General features: G+C 39.2%; 1 long non-coding RNA gene across 2 annotated transcripts; it reads right to left on the reverse strand.

The window, feature by feature from the left end:
• Positions 1-270: 270 nt before the first annotated feature.
• Positions 271-3799, reverse strand: LOC145559710 (uncharacterized). Of its 2 annotated transcripts, none has more exons than XR_014092889.1 (4): positions 3665-3799; positions 3148-3242; positions 1126-1451; positions 271-575 (listed from the first exon to the last, which is right to left on the reverse strand). It is a non-coding gene; the product is annotated as an uncharacterized LOC145559710 (long non-coding RNA). The 2 variants fall into 2 exon arrangements; XR_014092888.1 differs by having other exon boundaries at positions 272-581.
• Positions 3800-22411: the final 18612 nt, after the last annotated feature.

Consider the following 22411-nt stretch of genomic DNA (forward strand, 5'->3'; position numbering starts at 1 on the left):
CTAAGATGGGTTGGGTTCACTAGTGGAAAAATAGCTATCTATAACGGGCAAAAAAACTATATGTATCGGGCAAAGGACGTTACGTATGCGGCCGTTCTGGATAGGCTATATTACTCGTAACGGGCATTTCAACTACCCGTTACAAATATAATCCCGTTATTTGTAACAGGCACATGTGTTTCCCGTTACAAATAACGGTTTATTTGTAATGGGCAGGTTATTTGCCCGTTACAAATAGTATCTTCCCCAATTTTTTTATAAAAAAACCAGCACATGCTTAGCACATGCTGGACAGCTATAGCTAGCACAATTATTTTATTAAATAATGAGAAAAATTCATAATTTATACAAGTATAGTACAGACTTCATATATAACAATATACATGTACAAATGTTCTTGAGGATAAATAATGTAAAAATTGGTACACAATACATATTTAATATTTTATCTCTGTTCCCAAATAAAAATTTAAATAAATTGAAATTCAAAATCACATCATCTTTCTTGGACACCACATATCTTCTTTCATATAGGATCTTCCTCAAATGATTCCCAGAATAAAAATCATCCATATCTTCCTCTTGTACACAATGAAACACAAATAATATCAACTTTTTTAAATTAAAGAAGCCAAAAAGATTGTAACCAAATAAAAGAGAAAATGTCATTTACAAATTACATGCCCAGCATAAGGAAATTACAAAACATGAAAGGAGAAAAAAATCGACAATACATTTGCTAGTACATATAATCGAACGCTTGTAAGTCAACTAAATGAAGATGGGAGAGGATAACCCATCAAATCAGTTTAAAATAAAATACTACGTAAAAACAATGTATAACCAAACTTCTACTCATAGCTCATTGATGCATATATTTCTGTCATAAGTAAGCAGATTTTCTTTGTCAAATTAAATAATCATATAAATTGACTGAAGGCTAGATATCTACTGAACAATTCCAAAAGCTGATACATATGTTAAGAGTCTTAAGACACTAGTTGGGCCATCTAAAAAGGGCATTAGTTTTTACCCAGCTAGAATTATCTCAATTATACTCAGCAGCTATAGTATTAAAAGCTATAAGATCACACATCAGTAACTTAATGCAGATCATGAACATACCTAGTGTACACGGAAAGCAAATCGAATGCCTTGTAAGAGTATGAATTCTCTGTTTGGTTCTTTTTCAGGACCACTGGGTGTATCAAGTTCTATTGTCACACGCTTCATGTACTTCTTTGCTAATTGTACTAATAATAGCTTGATTTGAATGCAGATAACGATGTTTAATAATAGAAATCCTCAATCATGTAGATTTGTTCAAAATTAAACTTGAAACTTATCAGCAATTCCTGAGTCCATCAACCAATTCACTGGAATTCCAAACTCCTTATAACTTGAAATAGACGTCATGTGTGCGCAACAATGCATACATACTTTGTTCAGCCCTGGATAAAGAAATGTCATGAATGAGGTCCAAGGAAGCTACTAAAGCTGAGTGCAAAATTCAAGTCAATATATAGGATTTATAGAATATTTATAGAATAACTTGGCAACATTATGCTCTGCTTAATTTGTAATTTGACCAGAGAAAAGTTATAGTGCTAATAATTACTTTTCAAGTAACGAGTACATTTTTTTGAGAGCTTTGATTCAGGTTGGTGCAGTGTGCACATTTCTACTCTATCATTCTTGTCAAAACTTAAGACTCTGTTACTTTTGATGGATTTATTTCCTGCAGTGACAAAAACTGGTTAGCCTTGCAATTAGAACAAGGCAAACATCATTCTTGCAATTAGAACTCTTATTCACATTTGAAATTGGCTTATATACACTAATATAGAACTACGACCCTACCCTTAGATGGTAAGGATGGACCGAAGTATGTATATAAATCAACTAAGCGGAAGACTGAAGTTTTCTACAACAAATTATGAAGAATACTGTTTTGTATTACTATTTATGTGAAGACCACCAGTTCTTGTAGTTTACTTTGCATATTTTATATAAGTACTATAAATTTTAACTAGTAAACAAGGGAGGATCTGCTTCAGATCAATTAGTTTACATATTATCAACCTATAATGTATACAAAGACCATGAGTTATTGTATTAACAACTAAGATAAGCCACTTTAATCCTTTCACAATCTACACAGCAATGAACTTATATTACCAGGGCCTCAACAAGTTAGAAGCAGTGATCTTATGTGTCCAGGGCCTTAACAAGTTGAAGATGGTTTAAATATTACAGTACTGCCTGAACAATAATTAATATGAATTCGAAGCGAAGAAGTCAAGATAGAGCAAGAGAAACCTGTAAAGTGCAGGCAAAGAGATAAAAATGCCACAATGAACAGAGTAGCAGCAACAGCAATGGGAGGATTATTTGGGATATTCATCAGAAAATATCGAAAGAATGTAATGAAATATATATATTTGTTTAATCAATTCTTCTAGAAATGAAGTTTTAATTTAAAATTATTAATTACGTTGATAATGTAAGTTCATCTACTCAATATGTCTCTTTATATAGAGACAATAGCAGTGAAAGAGCACAAAAATACAATTACGAGGTCAACTACCAAGTCAATTACTCAACAAAATAAACATCAATACATGAACCGTGAGAATAAACTTATACATATTAAATAATTGTAAATTGTAAGTTATTTCAACGAAATTGTTAAACAATAATAGTGAGGTAATGAGTGATTGATTGTCCCATAATTCCATATATTATAGATTGAATCAGGGGATTTAAGCAACAACTCCTAACGCATAATTTATTGGATGAATGCTACACTTCTTTTCCTATCATTTATTCGTTGTCTAAATATGAATGCTACACTTCTTTTCCTATCATTTATACCAATAATCAACATGTTATCTCATTCAATTATACCAGAGATAAAATGATCATATAGACCTGAAAATTTTCAAAGACATAACAAATATCAAGAAATCATGATTATCAATTAATCATAACATATTAATCTCCAATCAACAAGAACATTGCTCAAACCAATCACATTTTTCAGAAGATCAATAACTAAATCAAATTTTCCTGAAAATCAATAACTAAATCAAATTTCATCAACAATTCCACAAACTATTAAATGTTCAATACTTTAAGAAAGATTACCAGAAACTTCGAAAGCGGTAGCGCCACTAATTTCAGCAGAATTCACCTCAACCGTCTCACCAACTGTCACCAAATGTCTAGATGCAGATTTATCACTACAAAAACAACCATTTCATCAACAAAACCAAAAAAAAAAATCACTCAAATATCGCAGAAAAAAAAAATCAAATAATCGATTAGTTAAAATAGAACTGACAATTGAGGAGCACAAACATGAACATCAAAGCAACCAATAGGAACAATCAAACTCTAAATCAACAACAAAATTCTAATAATAAAAATTAGGGTTTTACCCCGATGAAAAACTGCAATTGGGGAAAAATTAGTAACCCAGAATATTGAAACAAATTAAAATTCAAAGGCTAAAGACGACGCGATTTAGCTAGAAAATGAGGGAAACCTAATTGAGAAATCAAATTGGGGGAAATTAGAAAAAACAACAAAATATATGCTCCAGATCAAGCGAAAAAAACACTAAAAATTAAAAAACTTAAAATCAGAGGAAAATATCGTATACCCTGGGAGTTTGAGGAGCAGCATCTCTTCCTAGACAACGATATAGCATGTTTCGACCCAAAATAGCTCAGTTTCCATTGCAAGAATGAGAAGAGGGAAAAAGAATCGATTGAGGAGAGAGAAAGAGAGAGGAGGGAGAAAATTAAAGTTAGACGACTAAAGGAGTAATGGGCTGTAGACAACCATTTGTGTCTCCCCAAAATCAAACCCGGTGATGAGTACCTTTCGGGTCGAATTATAATCGAATGAAGTGAAAGTGTAGAAAGTCCAGTATTGCGGATAGTTTTAATTTCTTTTCTGTTCTCACTGTTTTTGAAAACTTATTTTAAGAAAACAGTCAATCCAGTCTGGTTGGTCCATGATATGGGTCCAATAGTAGTGTAGTTGGATGGGGCTTGACAAGAGCATTCCAACGATATATTATAAGCCCAATTCTGATGAATATTGCAATTGGTATTACATGCACCATGGTGCACCTAAAAATAGGTGCACCAGGCCCAATTCTCCGTCCAGCCCAGCAAATTCGCGCCCAACAGTCTAAAGGCCCAATCATTTTTTATTTTTTTTTACCATTGAATTTTGATATTCTTTTTTTTTCTACCTCTAAATTCTTTGAAAACCTAAATTTAAATTTTCAACAACCCTTTTCAATTTTTCTCTCTTCTTTTTTATTTTTTTTTTAAGATTATTTTTTGTTTCCCTCTAAATTACTAGAAGCTCTAAAATTTTTATCAATGGGGAAAACTCAACTTTCTCTATCCATTTTAATATAAAATTTCTTGTATTTTGTTAAAAAAAAAATTAAAAAAATTGGAGATTTGTTTTTATTTTTTTTTGGGAGCTTTTTGACCAATTTCGGTGATTGTGCAATAAAATTAGCAAATTTGATACTAACCGTTCCATATCCCTTACCTTCATTTTTGTGTTCATACAATTCATGTTTGATGTTCATATACGTTGTCTTTTTAGTTCATATATATGTGTTGTATGAAGTAATAATTTGCGTATAAATTTTATCAAGTATATTGGTATGAATTAATAATTTATTTGGATATTATGTATTTCCTTTTTTTGTTGTTTAATATTTAATTATAAACCAACTACTGAACACCTTTAAAAAATTTCTAAACATCCCCTAGAAACTTCTGATAAGATACCAAAAACTACACAAAAGCCCCCATAAACTTCTGATAAGCCCCTAGAATTTTATGATAGGCTACCAGAAACACTAAACCAACCTCAAAAACCTCTGAATCCCCTACAAAAACTTTTGAACCACAATTACAAACCATTGAACACCCTTTTAAAACATTATAACCACCTTAAAAAACCTCTGAACCCCAACCACAAACAATTGAACACCTTACCAAAACCTCTCAACCCCCTAAAAAAACTTTTGAACTCCAACCACAAACCACTAATAAACATCGTACAAACACCACTGAACCCCAACCCCAACCACGAACCACGGAACACCCTACAAAAACCTTTAAACCCCCTACAAAAACTTCTGAACCCCAACCACAAACCACTGAACACCCTACAAAAACTTCTGAACCCTACAAAAAGTTTTGAATCCCAACCCCAAACCACTAAACACCCTACAAAAATTTTTGAACCTCAACCACAAACCACTGAACACCCAACAAAAAATTCTGAACCCCAACCACAAACCATTGAACACCCTACAGAAACCTCTGAACCCCTACAAAAACTTCTAGACCCCAACCACAAACCACTGAACACCTTACAAAAACCTTTGAACCACCTACAAAAACTTCTGAACCCTAACCACAAACCACTGAACACCGGTACCCTTCAAAAACTTCCGCACCTAAAGACACTGCTCAAAATGATGCTCAACCTTCAAACTATCCTTATAAATGACTTCATATCTTATACATGTAATAAACAAACACAGTTCATAATAACCATAAATGAAGTTCAAAAATAAAACAACAAAGTTCAAATACAGGAAAATGTTCATAATTATGTTTACAATTATTTTTTGAAAAGCGTATATTATATATGCTTAGAGAATTATGTAAATCAGAAAGGTTCATTAAAATAACCTAAATGTTCATAAAAATAGAAACAGTGTTCATAATATGATACTGCTAATAACAATTTTGATAATAAATAAAATGAAAAGTGCGTCACTCGAATTATATGAACAAAATGTTCAAAAACATGATATAAACAAATTATATTCATATAATACATATTAAATCCTGGCGCCAACCTCTGTTTGTTGGCGCCAAATTCTTCCAATACCGAGTCAGAAATATGCGTTCTAATTTCGACCTGTTTTTCGCATTGTTTGCTCGATCCTACTTCCTAATTGAGTTTTTATTACTTTTCTGAAACCCATATGTGTTCTACATATGGACATAACCCTCTGGGAATTCATGCTCCATCTACCTGATTGAACGCTCTGAGCAACAAAGGGTACATCCGAGAATGTTGAATTCACCAAACCATGGAAGCGAGTTTTTCTAAAACTCGCGGTGTCCCATCCACTCGCGCCAACCCTTCACGGTTAGGCTTCCGCGCGGTGCATCCGGACAATTAACCATGGACCCTCTATTGACTAAACCATATCCCGAACTTTAGAGAACTAGAGCCATGGTTAGGTTGCAAACTCATTGCATCATATTATGCCTACTTGACTAATTGTGCATTATTTGTTGTACATATATATGTTTTCTTAACCGTTTGTTTGACTTGTGTTGAGATTTAATAAATTAATGACTTAAAGAACTTTGCCTAATTAATTAATTGATTAATTAATTTGAGTAAATAAAGTCTAATATTTTAATCAGAATTGACCTAGTACGACTTTAGGCATACCCCTGTTGATTAATAACACCGAAAATAGTCTCAGATTGAAGTTCCAGCATTGGCGCTAAAATATGAGCTGTAGCGCCACTCTGACACTCTATGGAGTGTGGCGCCTGGCAACAGCTCTGTCGTCTGGAGCTACACTTCACAGTGCGACGCCAGTCTTGTCGTTTTGCCGACAGTTCGGAATACCGATCGAGTCATCGCCTATTGTCTAATTAACAAGTTTGCTAATTAATTCGGTTAAATTTACTGTAAATAATACTTTGTCGAGTCATTAATTGAGTCTAGGCACTAAGTCCCATGGTCTTACACAAGAGTCCAAACATGTCACTTACACTCAACGCACACACCAATACACACACTTTGACCATGTCAAAGAGAGTCTTGTATGCGCGTTTTTTCCGTCATTTTTTAGGGGGGTAAGTCAGATATTAATCCTCCAATCTAAAAACTATACTTAGTTCCTTAAAAAAATACACATCATCTTTGCTAAAAATATGCACTCATTATTTTTTTTAATTTTTTTTTTCTCTTTAAAACCGTAAAGTCAGGTCGATTTGAGTCAAGTAATTAAAATGCAAAATGGTTTAAATTACAGCGCGTGGTCAAGAAAGGAAGGACGGTTAATCAAAGACAACCTTTTCGTACAAGTCCAACTTTTCGACAAACCCATAGCTCGTAAGAGGAAATCTAGGACAATAATGGCAACACAAGAGGAAGTCAATTAGCTTAGGAACCAATTGGTTACCGTGACTGAGACACTGAAGCTCCTCACACTTAAGATTGATGATCCCGTGAAGCAACAACAGATGCACCTCATGCAAGAGAGTCTAAGCAAGCTATCTAGCGACTACAAGTTTCAAGGGATTAGTTCACAAGGGGTCTCGGTGGACAAAGATCTTCTTCCGCAGAAGTTCAATGCCAACGACATCCCGAAATTCAAAGCAATCGACAACCCTTATTTTCATTTAAGAGCCTTCGAGACAATAATGAGTATTAAGGGTATCAATAAGAAGGTTTTCCCCTCTCTGTTCTCACTATCTCTCGAGACCGTTTGCCAGCAATGGTTCTTTTCTCTCGAGAAAGAAAAGACCTGTACCTGGGAGTCCATAGCAAACGCTTTCGTTGATAGATACAAGTGCAACATTCAAGTTGATACTGACCATAGGGAACTTGAAATCCTCAAGCAGAAAGAGAACGAAGGCTTCACCTCTTTCTTTAACAAATGGAGAGAAACCTCAACTAAGATGATTGAGGTGCCAAGTGAAAAAGAGTCTGTAAGGTTATTCATCAAAAACCTTCAAGAAAAATACTCCAAGCATCTCAAGTATCAAAACAATTTCCATACCTTCAAGGCCGTCTATGACATTGGAATCAATATTGAAGACGACCTGGCGAAGTTAAAAGCTGCCAACAATAACTCCAGCAGTGGCTGGAAAGGAAAGAAGAACGACAATCCTTCTTCTTCCAAAACCACCCACTCAAACAACGTTAACACTTTTAATTTAGGTGAAGTCCTTGCTATGAACAATCAAGGACAAAAGAAATCATTTAGGAGGAACTTTACTCCTATTGGCATGAGTTATAACACCACGTTTGATCGATTAAATGCAAAAGGTCTTATAACTCCTATTGGACCATTTGGGGACCCACCAGTTGAAAAGAGGTCGGCTAATTGGAACCCCAATGCACACTGTAAGTATCACTAAGGTAGGGGCCATCTCACCGAAAATTGTTGGAAGCTTAAGGAAGTTATCCAAGACTTAATCGACAACAACAAGCTGCCATTTCCCCCTGCCAGTAAGAAGCCAAGTATTGATAATGCACCTCTTTCTCATACCTTGGCTATCTTTGATAAGGAAAACGAGGTTGACCCCTCGTCTCTCATTAAACCTGTCAAAGAAATCCATGCCATTGAAGAAGACGAGGAGATCTTCTTCGACGCCATGGATAACCTTCCAGAACCGGCAAGTAAAGAAGATATACAATTGCTCACACTGTCTATGATGGAAGGATCGCATTTGCTACGTGAAGATCTCAAGGCTATAAAGGAACTTCAGCAGAAATATGACGAGATTCCACTCCCGAAAGATGTACCTAAGAGAGAATTCACACCCATGGGAACGACTTATGAGGCAAAGCGTTTTCCTTTACAAGTCACTGAAAACCCAAGAAGAGTAATAGAATCTACACTCCAATTGGGATCCCATATGTACAAATGTTAGAAATGCTCTCCGAGAGTGGCGAGATCAAACCTCTCGAACCGAGACCATTCGAATCATTGAAAAGGACAGATAGATATTACTGTTAGTATCATCAATCAGGGAGTCACACTATCGAAAACTGTTTTAAATTTAAGGATTTAATTCAGAAAATGATTGATGAAAAGAAACTAGTCCAAGTTCCACAGGAAGATGATGCAAGCATTAATGGAGTTTGGGATAGTGATGAAGAAGATGTTTACTTAAAAGATATAGTAGGATCTCCACCGTCTGTGTCATACGCCATGGATGACTTTTGGGCTAAAGAAGACTCATTGATAGATGTCCCCACAAGATCCGGGAGAATGCAACCTCCCGTTTCAACACAACCCATGCCAACCACGCAACAAGTTCCCATACCTATCACTGAAGATAATGATATCGTCAAACAGTTTAAGAAAACAAAAGTTGAAATGAACGTATGGAAACTTTTGGCGACATCTCGAGAGCATAGGTTGGCTGTAATGAATGCCTTAGACAAAATAGGGATAGATTCTGACACTACTCCTGAAGGGTTAGACAACTTCCTCACAAGCGATCTTCCTAGTCCAATCAATTTGATCACCTTTTCTGAAAAGGATTTACCTCTAGAAGGTGACAAACATTACAAGGCATTAAACCTCACGGTAGTTTGCAGGAGAATGAACGTCCCTATGACTCTTGTAGACAATGGATCGGCCATCAACGTCTGTCCACTTAGAACCGCGAGGATGCTAGGCATAAGGGGTGAAGATTTAACCCCGTCTACACAAGGAATAAGGGCCTACGACAACACTCTTCGTCAAGCTCTTGGTAAAATTACCATGAATATAACGGCAGGAGCAATAGAACATGCTACTACTTTCCAAGTAGTAGACATTAAAGCTTCATTCAATTTGCTGTTGGGACGCCCTTGGCTTCATGACCTAAAGGCCGTCCCATCATCTCTCCACCAACAAGTAAAAGCTATAGTTGGGGGAATTCCTATCACCATCGATGCTTCGCCTATGAGGATCAAATCTATAGAAAATCCAATAATTAATGTGGAGCACGACGAGGATGATGAAGACTTATGGGGCTTTAACGAAGAGGTCTCCTTAATCCAGGAGGATGAAAGGACCCCTCTCTTCCATGACCCCCATTCCAACATGGTTGTAAATGCTATTCTGAAGAAACAAGGACACTTTCCTGGGATGACCCTAGGAAAGAAGAAGGGAATAGCAAAACCGCTGGAGTCACCTGGCCTCCCTATGTTAGACGCTTTCGGACTTGGTTTCGAACCGACTCGGAAAGATCTCAAGCGAGCCCAGGAAAAGTCAAAGGCACGTAGAGATGCTCACACTCAAAAGAAAGCAATCCCAATGGATCAGTACCCTCTTACACTTAATGGTCAATTTATAAAAGAAGGAGAGGACTATCCGTGCCATGAATTCCCCGAGCCATTTGTTGTAAACGACATAAGGCAACCGGGATTTGAGATTTTCTTGGATTGTTATTTCATAGATGAAATCCCAACTCCTGTCCATAAGGAGAAAGCACCCCCATGTTTCGACTTTAACGTCATGGGATTACTATTTGGGAGAGAAAAGAATGAGCCAACTTACAAAGAGGATAACTCCTCGCTCATTCAAACAGTCTTACAAAGCAAAAGCTTTGATCCCTCGAAGCTAATCACTCCAGCTGAAGGATCACTACAAGGGTGGCGCAAGAATATCAAGGTGACTACTCCAAGTGGAAGAAAGATATGTGTCACGACAGGGCAAGGACCAATGTTCGAAGAGTCGTCTGAGTCAGAGTCTGAGTCAGAGTCTCTCCCTATAGAGTCATCTAGGTCTTTAGTAGTAACACCTTCCCTTTCTATTTATTCTCCTAGAATAGTTAGTGATCAAGTCCCTGAGGACATATCACTCTTTGATGTAATGATCTTAGAGTATAATAATTTTTCTTCTTCTCCTTATTTCTTGTGTTCTTCTCTAACCCAAGATGACGAGCATTGCTTAACTAACAATGAAAAGACAAAGAAATTATTAAAGCAATGGAAACACTCGAAAAGAAAACACCGGTAATTGAAGAAACTGAAACGGTTGATATCTCAAATGATTCAACCAATAAAAGAGAAGTTAAAATAAGATTAACACTTAATGAGCAAGAAAGAACCGATTTAATTAACTTACTTAAAGAATTTATCAATGTATTTGCTTGGTCATACGAAGATATGCCAGGCATTAATAGAGAAATAGCTCAACATACTTTACCATTAATTTCAGGAATGAAACCTGTAAAACAAAAGTTACTTCGAATGAAACCCGACGTAGCTCTTAAAATAAAAGAAGAAGTCCAAAAACAAATAACTGCAGGTTTCATCAAGGTATCTAAATACCCCGAATGGGTCGCCAACGTCGTCCCAGTTTCGAAAAAAGACGGAAGGGTAAGAATGTGTGTCAACTATTGAGATCTAAATAAGGCAAGTCCAAAGGACGACTTCCCTTTACCACACATCGATATTCTGGTAGATAACACGGAAAATCACGCGCTTCTCTCATTCATGGATGGGTACGCAGGTTACAATCAGATTCTCATGGAAGAAGAAGACATGGAGAAAACAACTTTCATAACACCATGGGGCACTTACTGCTACACGGTAATGCCATTCGGGTTGAAGAACGCGGGTGCTACTTACCAACGTGCAGCCACTGCCTTACTCCATGACATGATGCATAAAGAAGTCGAAGTATATGTCGACGACATGATTGTAAAATTAAAAGACTATCCAGGCCATCAGGTAGCCTTAAGGAAGTTTTTCGAAAGGCTAAGAGAATATAATATGAGGTTGAACCCATCTAAGTGCGCTTCTGGAGTCACCTTAGGCAAGCTTTTGGGTTATGTCATAAGCTCTAGAGGAATAGAGATAGACCCAACCAAGATCAAAGCAATCATGTTAATGCCACCGCCCAAAACCGAGAAACAGATTCGAGGATTTATTGGCCGGTTGCAATACATAAGTAGGTTCATATCAAAATTAACGACGATATGTGAACCAATATTCAAAAATCTCAAAAAGAATGTACCAGTAATATGGGATGACGAGTGCCAAAAAGCCTTTGAAAAGATCAAAGCCTATCTCGCAAATCCTCCCGTATTAGCACCAGCACTTCTCGGAATACCTCTTAGGTTGTATTTGACAGTTACCAAAGAGAAAATGGGAGCTATGCTAGCACAAGAAGTAGAAGACAAAGAAAACACAATCTACTATTTAAGCAAGAAAATGCTCGAATATGAAGCACGCTATACACCACTTGAAAAATTGTGAAAATGCTCGAATATGAAGCACGCTATACACCACTTGAAAAATTAAGCCTCGCCTTGGTGTGGGCCACAACCAAGTTAAGACATTACATGCTAGTGCACACCGTCTTCGTAGTCTCCCGGTTAGATCCACTCAAGTATCTATTCGAGAAATCTACACTCAATGGACGCATATCGAGATGGATAGTCAATTTAGCCCAGTTTGATGTAAGGTTTATGCCGTAAAAATCTATCAAAGGATCTGTAGTGTCAGACTTTCTAGCAGACTTCCCAATAGAAGACTCAACGCCAATACAAGACAATGAATTTCCGGATGAAGACTTGATGGTCACTGAAGATGATACGTGGACCTTGTACTTCGACGGAGCCTCAAACCAAAGGGGATGTGGCGTTGGAGTATTACTAGTATCACCTAAAGAAGAGCATGTTCCAATCTCCATAAAGCTTGATTTTGACGTTACCAACAATGCTGCTGAATACGAAGCATGCGTGGTAGGCCTTGAAACAGCTTTGGCATTGTGGGTAAAAAAGTTAAGAATATTCGGAGACTCTTCATTAATCATCAATCAAATATCCAAAAGATGGAAAGTAAGGAGCGAAATTCTAGCCCCTTACCAAACCTATCTAGAAACTCTTACTGATCAGTTAGAGAAGATAGAATACACATATCTACCTAGGGAAGAAAACCAATTCGCTGATGCCTTGGAAAGACTAGCCTCGATGGTTAGGATTCCCACGGAAATCGAGCAAATGCCTCTAACTATAGAGAAAAGGCACAAACCAGCATACATTCAGACTATAGAAGATGACGAACTAGTCCAAGACGAAGAAGAAGAAGAACCGTGGTACACGGATATACTCAATTATGTCACCAAAGGAGAATACCCTCCCCAGGCTGACAAAAGAGCAAAACGAGTATTAAGACTCTTGGCTTCCCAATATGTACTCATAGATAATGAGCTACATAAAAGGGTACCTAAGGGTCGAGCCCTCTTATGTATAGGAAAAAAGGATGCACAAAGAGCAATGAGGATAGTCCACGAAGGAATCTGTGGCACCCATATTAATGGCAAAATGTTAGTCCAAAAAATAATGCGAGAAGGATATTATTGGACTACAATGAATAGGGATTGCCATCAATATGTAAAAAGATGCCCTAAGTGCCAAATCTATGCCAATTTACAACATGTTCCTCCATCCTTGCTCTATACCTACACGTCACCATGGCCATTCTCTACATGGGGAATAGACATCATCGGCAAAATCACTCCCCCAGGAATAGGAGGCCACGAATATATCCTAGTAGCAATTGATTACTTCACAAAGTGGGTTGAAGCGCAATCATACGCTAAACTCACTGCAAAACATGTAGCACTCTTTATCGAGAAAAATATTATTTGTCGATACGGAGTCCCGCATGAAATGATAAGTGACAATGGAACTCACTTTCAAGCCGAATGTGAAGAATTGTTACAAAAATATGGCATTCAACATCATCATTTTTCCCCTTACGAACCTCAAGCAAATGGAGCAGTCGAGGCAGCTAATAAAAATCTAAAGACTATCATCGAGAAAATGACAGAAAATTATAAGGATTGGCCTGACAAACTTCACTTCGCACTGTGGGGTTACCGCACGTCAATCCGCACATCAACAGGAAATACGCCATTTTCCTTGGTTTATGGAATGGATCCCGTACAACCTGTCGAACTAGAAATTCCATCTCTACGCATCGCGTTAGAGAGCAAACTCGATGAAGTTGAATGGACTAGGGCAAGATATGAAGAATTGATTCTACTCGATGAAAAACGACTAGAAGCTCTGCATCACACTCAGTGTTATCAAAATCGTATGGCTAGAAATTTTAATAAGAAGGTCAAGACAAGAAACATCAAAGTAGGAGACTTGGTGTTAAAAGCATTAAGGAAAAATGTTTTAGATCCAAGGGGTAAATTTAGACCTAATTGGTCTGGACCCTACATTGTCAAAACAATCCTGTCAGGGGGTGCAGCAAAACTAACTGATATGGATGGCAATGAGTTCTCGAACATGACAAATCTTGACCAACTTAAGAAATACTACCCATAATTACTTGAGTAGGATACTCAAGAGAGCTACGTTTGGCCTGATTCCTTAAGAAAGGATACGTAGGCAACCCTTTACTGGTGCGACCACTTTATTTTTTTTAAAAAAATCTCGCATCCCAGGATTAATTAAAAATTCGACAGAAGATCGACGAACATCGGCGCCCCGCAGAAAAAATTCTGGCGCCAGCCGATGACGGTCAGCGCCAGACGACGGCGTTCATCGCCTGACGCCAGACTGCTGTGGCTGGCGCCAGTCGCAGATAAGTGGCGCCAATTCACATTTAAATTCTGGGAATATTTCGGTGTTTTTCGGAAAATTTTCGACTTCCGTACTTGAAAAATTTCTGGAAAATTAATTTTTTTTTGGTTTTCATTGCTTTAATATAATAAATTTAAAGTAAATAATTTAATTAAAAAGCTGAAATTTCATTAATAAAATAAAATTATATTATTGATGGAATTTAAATAAAGCTTTAATAAATTAACTTAAAATAAAAAAGAAATAAACTAAGTCTAATAATTGAAAATTAAACAATGCTCCTAATCTTCCTTTTTCTTTCCTAGCCCTTTTCCAATTTTTGTCTGCTTCTTCCTCCTCATCCATAACCTTAGCTAGTAGGCATCCTTTAGAGGACCTACATTCAATCTTGGAGTAGATAGTTTCCCCTTAGGCTAGGACTCCATGCTTCTTTTCTACCCAAGCTTTTTTCTCTGTGGTGTCAGCTTTTCTTTTTCCCTTATCTTTTGTAGTACTTTTCTTCCTAGGCATTGTAGGTGTTTTGAATTCAATTCTTTCACCTAAGCGTTCCCTAACAGGAACCACCTTGTCACCTAGATGACTCTTCAGCTATTATATTAATTATATTATTTTTTTTGGGATTTTATTTAGATTAATTTCCAAGTTTTTATAAATCCAATATTTTATTTGACTTTTTCCTCTTTTCATTTTTTCTTTTTGGGGGAGAAAGTCGGATACCCTCCATCAATAATAAAAATGACGGAATTTTTGCGCAAAATTATTTGTCACACTTTCTTGCATACACAAACATGCACATAATAATGATAATAATAAAAAATGAAAAAAACATGATAAATAAAATAAACTCATAATAGTATGTATATACAAAATATGTCTAAAAACAATGAGTCTAACTAAAAGGCAAAGTTCTATACAAAGTAAAAAATAAGCAAAAAGCACAGGTACAAACTACGGCGTCGGGGGAGGTAAACCCATCATTGCATAGAACTCCGTCGTACGAGGAGTAACCTCTCCACCTACTTCGGCTCCAGCTCCAGCATCAGCTCCAGTTTCCGCAGGAGGAGGAAAGCTCAACGTGGGACCAGCCCACCCGAGATCAACCTGAGGCTGCGGAGAATGCTGCGATGACGAGCCGACCTCGTACATCCCACCACCTCTAAGAGCCGAGGTAGCCTCTCCCTGGCCTACCGGCGTGGCGTGTGCACCCTCAGAGGAAGAACCTGAGCCCTCTGCCACATCAGTACGGGCGGCCTCAGAACGACCACCCCGACCTCCCGAAGTAGTACGGCGACATCTCGAGCTAGACCTCGCCGGATCCCACCACACCTCAGGTCTCGTGTGGGTACGAGAAAGAATGAGCTGACCCTGCAAAAAGAATTAAAATCAGAAACAAGGCAAAATCAAAGCGGTAGTACAAAAACATATGAAAGAAAGACTACCTCCTGAACGGCGTCGTCCCGACGACAGGTAGCCACGTTCCTCATCCGGACAAGCTGGCTCCGGAAGGCATTTATACATCGTGCCATCGCCGAAACCACCTCGCGCGAGAACTGTGAAAGAAATAAGTCAGTAAACATGCATAATATATATGGACAAAAGTTGCAAATAAATAAGCTTACTCGAGTCTGGTGGCGAGGAATCGACCGCTCTACGAAGCGCTCGTCCTCAGGAGCCGGAGGAATCATCTCCTCAATCGGCCCATATGTCCCCTGGTAATGGATAGACATACGGGGTGGCACGAACTCAGCAGCATCGTCCTGATAAAGAAAAACAAAGTCAGTGAAGCATTACTTGGGGGCTACTTAACGAAAGATAAAAGCTGAAAAATCGTACCGCCACATCCTCAGCCGGTACAGGAACTGGATCTAACAACGGCAATAGCTCCTTCGCATAGCATTGCCTAGGGATCGTGCAAGATCGCCAAGGGGTACCAGCTCCCTCTGACATGCTCAACAACCTTGCGGCGTTAAACATGTGACGTGGTGGAGGAGCAGGAACGACAAAAATATCGGAGGAATGCTGTCTAGAAACCCTTTCTCCAAGGTATGCGATCGCTCCATAGGTCCCCAAGAAATAGCGACGCTCAGCGGAATACTGCGTGGCTAACCCAGGGACTGCCAGATCGACCCATGGCCAGTACAACACCTCAGGGTCCTGCAAAGAGCGTCAATCAGGCAAGAGTCTATCTAATGCATCACAAAAGGTCAAATAAGAAAGGAATCATACCGAGATGATCCAATATCGGACGTACGCAGTGGAAATCCCCACACGGCGGCTGCCCTAGGAAGCACTGACTGAAAACCTGCGCGGCGACGGTCTCGCCGGCGCAGCAGAAGGGAAGTACTCGTAGAACCAGATCTACAAGGAGTTAAAATTATCAACAACTGCTAGGTAAAATGTAGAGCTAAACTTTATAGGGAATAATGTTTACCTCTACGACCCTCCAAACGTTGGACAGGGCAACATTCGTCCCAAAGGACCGGTGTCGACACGAGTCCCTCAGCGCTCGAATGAAGTCAGCATAGGCCAAGCTGGCCCAGTCATAAATCCTGATCCGATGTAGATCGCGGACGGCAGGAAGGTAGTAAAGCAGCGCCCTACTACCCTTGTCAGGGGAGAACATCCCTGACAACAAAATAAGCGCAAAGATGCGCACCCGCTGCTCTCGAGTGGTCGCCCCATCGTCAAAAGCCGCTGCCAGAGTCGAGCGGCGAATCCCCCCTAGCGCTGAACTGAGACGACTCTACCTTAGCTCGAGCCCGAATGATAATCGGCCCCAACAACTCCTCGACCTCAGGGGAAAAGACGTCGATCCCGCTATCGAACGACAGTGGCACGGAGCTAAACTCCAGTCCTGTGATGAGACTGAAGTCGGTAGGAGTGACCATCATCTCACCCCAAGGAAAGTGGAAAGTGTTTGTAGTGTTCCAAAAGAACTCCACTAGAGCACGCACTACATGATGACCCCCGCTGGAGGCAACCATTGCCTCGGAGGTCTCGTACAGCGCAGTAAGACCGCAGGACTCCCATAGGAGTCTCGTCTCGACATCTCTGGCTATGTACATCTTGTACAGATCGCCCAAACCGTCACAGCCGGAGCCATGACAGCGCGTCCTCCCAACGGTGATACCCCGTCTCACCCTCTCAGAAATGTGGTGGACGGGGGAAAAGAACAAGGTCCGCTCATCCCACTCGGGGAGTCGACCAAGCGAAGTGGACGGCTCGACATCGTCCTCCACGGGCTCATGCTCCCGTCGAGCGTCTCGGGACTGTGAACCAGAACCTCGCTGTCTAACCATGCTACATTGTGCAGAATTATCATAAATTAAGGTTCTATAGTATCTAAGGTTCGCCTAGCCGCATGATACTATGTTCGCAAAAAAAAAAAAAGAGTACGTAGTACTAAAATAGAGCACAAATTCAAATTGAGCATAACGACATTTTTCAAGCAATCAAACAATTTCTTGCAATACTATAGTAATTATTGTGACAAATTGGACAAGAATTGCTAGCAAAAACATCAGGAACGAGCCACATTGCATTCCCGACCTTAGGAGGTTCAACAATGGCAATTCGTTCATTTCTTCACCAAATTGAGTCAAACAAGTCTCAAATTACTCCCAAGGCAATATATAAACATAATCAAGCAATTTCATGACATAAAACTTGACAAACAAAGAATTAAGCATTCTAAGTTTTGAAATTTCATGAAATTCGAAAATAAACACATGCAAAATTCATAAAAACCGGTGTGAGTTTGAAGAAAATTTACATAGATCGGGAAAATGGATGAAATAAGCTTTGATTTGCATCAAATTTGAGCGAATTTGGTTGAAAAACGAGCAAGAACGAAGCAAATGAATTTCTGGGAATTTTCGGGCAACTTCCGCGACGAGAAGCAACGAAAATGAAGAAGGGAAGGGTATTTAAGTAAAACCCGACTCTGGCGCCAAGCGCCAGACCTTGGTGTCAGTAGATGGGCTTGGCGCCTGGCGCCAACTCCAGCGTCTGGCGCTACAGCCAGTTGTGTGGCGCTGATTTTTTTCAGCGGCGCAAGGACATTCAGCCACTAAGTGAGGTTGTTCTACCTTTTTGCAATATATTTTGGGTTCCTTGGTATGCCAGTTAGCCCCTCTAAGAAATTTGACACGATTTTTGGTAATCGGCTTGATTGCATAAAGTGATCGACCTGATGAAAGATCGTCTCACTTAGCTTAAAGCGCCTAAGCATAGGCTCATCGCAAAAGGCACCAACATACTGGTTTATTTGCAAAAGGCACCGACGTATTGATTCATTCATTCAGCAAAAGGCACCGACATACAGGTTCAAGCAGCAAAAGCACCGACATGCAGGCATAGCGGAAGCAAAGTTCAAGCGAACTTTTAAAGATCGACAAGCGGAGATCTTCAGTAATTTCCTTTGGGAATTTATCGCAACGAGTGAGGATAGCTTCAAGTGAAGATATCTTCGACATCATTCCTTGGATTGTGGAGAGTTGTCACAAACCACTGAGGATTGTTTCAAGCAAAGCAAGCTTCGATCGTGTTCCCTTAGACGTGGAAGATGGTCACAAAGCGGAAGAGGATTGTTTCAAGCGAAGCAATCTTCGATAGTGTTCCCTTAGACGTGGAATGTTATCAAAGTGGAAGAGGATCGTTTCAAGCGAAGCAATCTTCAATATTGGAAGCAGTTACAAGCGTAGCGGTTTTCAAGCGGGATGACATTCTCTTGGCAGGAGGTCGTCAAAATAACAGCAATGCGGCAACGAATCGGTTACCTTCAGAGACGTGTGCTCGACGGTGCAAGATACGCATTTCTTAACTCTTTTATCTGTTTAACTAACGCTAGTTTACAGGTATCGGCGTTACAAGAGTGATTCAGGGTCGCAGAACGTTCTGAATCATTCTCCGTCCCTATCGATACTTTGACTTTTGTTTTCGAAACTTACGTTTCTCCAAACTCAGCCAAAGTGGGGGCTTCTGTAGACACCCATTTTTGTCTCCCCAAAATCAAACCCAATGATGAATACCTTTCACGTCGAATCATAATCGAATGAAGTGAAAGTGTGGAAAGTCTAGTGTTGCGGATAGTTTTAATTTCTTTTCTCTTCCCTCTGTTTTTGAAAACTTATTTTAAGAAAATAGCCAATCCAGTTTGGTTGGTCCATTATATGGGTCCAATAGTAGTGTAGTTGGATGGGGCTTGATAAGAGCTTTCCAACGATATATCATAAGCCCAATTCCAATGAATATTGAGGAAATTATGGCCAAATTATTGAACTGGGCCCAATTTGAGCCTTATATGCGGCCCAATGATCAAGGGGAGGGCGTAATATAGATTTATCATTCCTAATACAATAAGGAATGGTTTTAGTCTTCTAGATTCTTCTAGAAGGTTCTTTTCATTCCTAATTCAATTAGCATTGATAAATTGACTTTTGTTGACTTTTTAGAGTTTTAATTAGAATCAAAGAACATTTTTTGAGGAAAATACGATTTTATCTTCCTGTGCGGCAATTTTTATCTGATTTTAAGAAAACGCGTGTATTTCTGAGTCAGCGCCAAACGCCAGCTTTAGCGCCTGACGCTACGATTGGCGCCTGGCGCCAACTCGTTTTTTTGCGTCAGAACTCTGTTTTTGATATTTTATCTTTTTGGCTGATTTTCTTTATAAATAACGTCGTAAAAAATCCGTTTTGATTCACCAATTCTCACCAACTCTCATCAAGATTCTCTTGATTACTCTCTCTCTCTTTTCTAAACTAGCCTTTTCTCCAATAAAAAAAATTCCGCATTAATTAGATCTAGATACACCTAGACATATTCAAAGTTGTCTTCGCCCTAGACGTGAAAGGTTTAATTTCTGAGGGTTTGGTCCCAAATCTCTCTTTCAATTATTATTGTTTGATTATTATTTTCCTTGAAGTTACTAACGTTAGGGTTGTCAGTGGGGCGGGTCAAGTAGGAGACCCGCCCCATCCCCGCCCCAATGGGGCGGGGATGGGTCTCGGTTTGGCGGGTGGTGGGGCGGGGATGGGGATAAAAACCATACCCGCCATGGGTGATGGGGCGGGGGTGGATTTTAAGTTGTACCCGCCCCATCTTCGCCCCGCCCCACTTCGTACCCGCCCCATCCCCACCTCATAGCCACATCTATATATCTTTTAAAGCAAAATTACATACTTTTATTCTATTTATAAAATAATTACATGAAATACAATATTAATTATAATACTTTGTACGACACTTATATTATAACACAAAAAAATGTATAGAATGTTTTATTTTATAATTCGTATTAATTATGTAAGATTGTGTATTTGAGGTACGGATATTAGGTGGATCTTGGGTGGGGATTAGGCTAGTCTTTGGTGGGGATTAGGTGGGAATGGATATCCAAGTGGGGGGTGGGGCGGGGATGGTTTTGGAGTTGTACCCGTTGGGGCGGGGATGGGGATGAAAATTGGACCCGCCGCGGGGATGGGGATGGGGATGGGAAGGCCAACATCCGCCCCGCCCCGCCCCATTGACATCCCTAACTAACGTGTGTATTTTGTTATTAGAAAGAGGTACGAGGCATCAAAGTAAGTACTTTAATTGTTTTATTGATGTTATTATGTAGAAATCATGCTTAGGTTGTTATTTTGATTCCTAGCATCATGTCTAGGGTAACTTTAATATCAAGTATGATTAAAAGTATGATGCCTTTTATGTTCTTCCTAATATTTATGATTGTTAGTATCATGTTAGGGCTAAAGTTTTGATCTTTAATGTTTAGTGACATGCTAGGGTTTGTTATTAATCTTGCTAGTATCATGCCTAGGATCTTGCTATTATTATGCTTTAACATGATTCATGATTATTTTTATAATTGTTTTGATTATGATTATAATTTTATGATTGTTATAATTATTATTATTATGATGATTATTATTATGTTGCTTGATGATATTTATTGTTATTGCTTTATCACACCTTCTATGCATGTTTAAAGGGAATTGGTACTTGTAATCATGCTTATATAAGATAATTAATAATTTTGTTTAGGGTTAATTTGATTATAATTCAAGTGATCGCCAATAATAGATTTATCTGTGCATTAATATTCAACCAACATAGATAAACAGGTTTAGGGTAAACCTATTGATTGCATGTTAGTCAGAAAGCGCACATGAATACGATCAGAATAAAGTAGAGGCCTATTATTAGGGCAGGTTCAATCTCTTTTAGGTTGGATTTGTACCTTCATCCCCGAACTACCAGTCATGGTTCAAGACCTATTGGAGTTGACGATCTCTTGGATCGTTAAGGGGTGTAACCTTCACCTCGTGAACGGTTTACAAGTTCCTAAAACTTGTTGGCGACTCTTTTGCTCTATCTTCTTTCCCTTTGGACGCCACAGTACTTTAGTGTATGATCACAGTGGGGTTCAAGCTAGGGGTAATGCTTGAAATATTCCCTACAGGGGCTAGGGTTTTTTTTTTTTATCATCTATACTGTAATTGTATCGGGCAAGTTGGCCTGTTACGAATATTGTAATTTGAGTATCGGGCAAAACACTGTCCGTTACGAATAATATAATATTTGTAACGAGCACTAATTTTTCCGTTACGAATACATACCTTCTAGGCCTTTACACTGTTTTAACGTAACGGGCTTCTATTTTTCCCGTTACGAATGGGTTTATCGTAACTGGCATATCTTTGTCCATTACAATTACGGTGTTACAAATAGGAATTTTTCCACTAGTGGTTGGGCTGCCACCCTTCGGCTCGCGTCCATGACCCGTCACCCCAGGTCCGCGCCTCGTTGCCACATGACACTGCTAACGTGGCGCGTAGCCATGTGGCATGCTGCCACCGTGGTGCGCTGCCCACGTGGGATAATGCAACTTGGCGCTCCCACGTGCGCTGCCACATGGCGTGCTGGAATGTGCGCTGCCACATGACGTGCTTCTATGCGTGCTGCCATGTGCGCTGCCATGTGGCGCGCTTCTATTTGGCGCGCCTCCC

Source organism: Chenopodium album, chromosome 9, assembly GCF_948465745.1.
Source record: "Chenopodium album chromosome 9, dcCheAlbu1.1, whole genome shotgun sequence".
NCBI lineage: Eukaryota > Viridiplantae > Streptophyta > Magnoliopsida > Caryophyllales > Amaranthaceae > Chenopodium > Chenopodium album.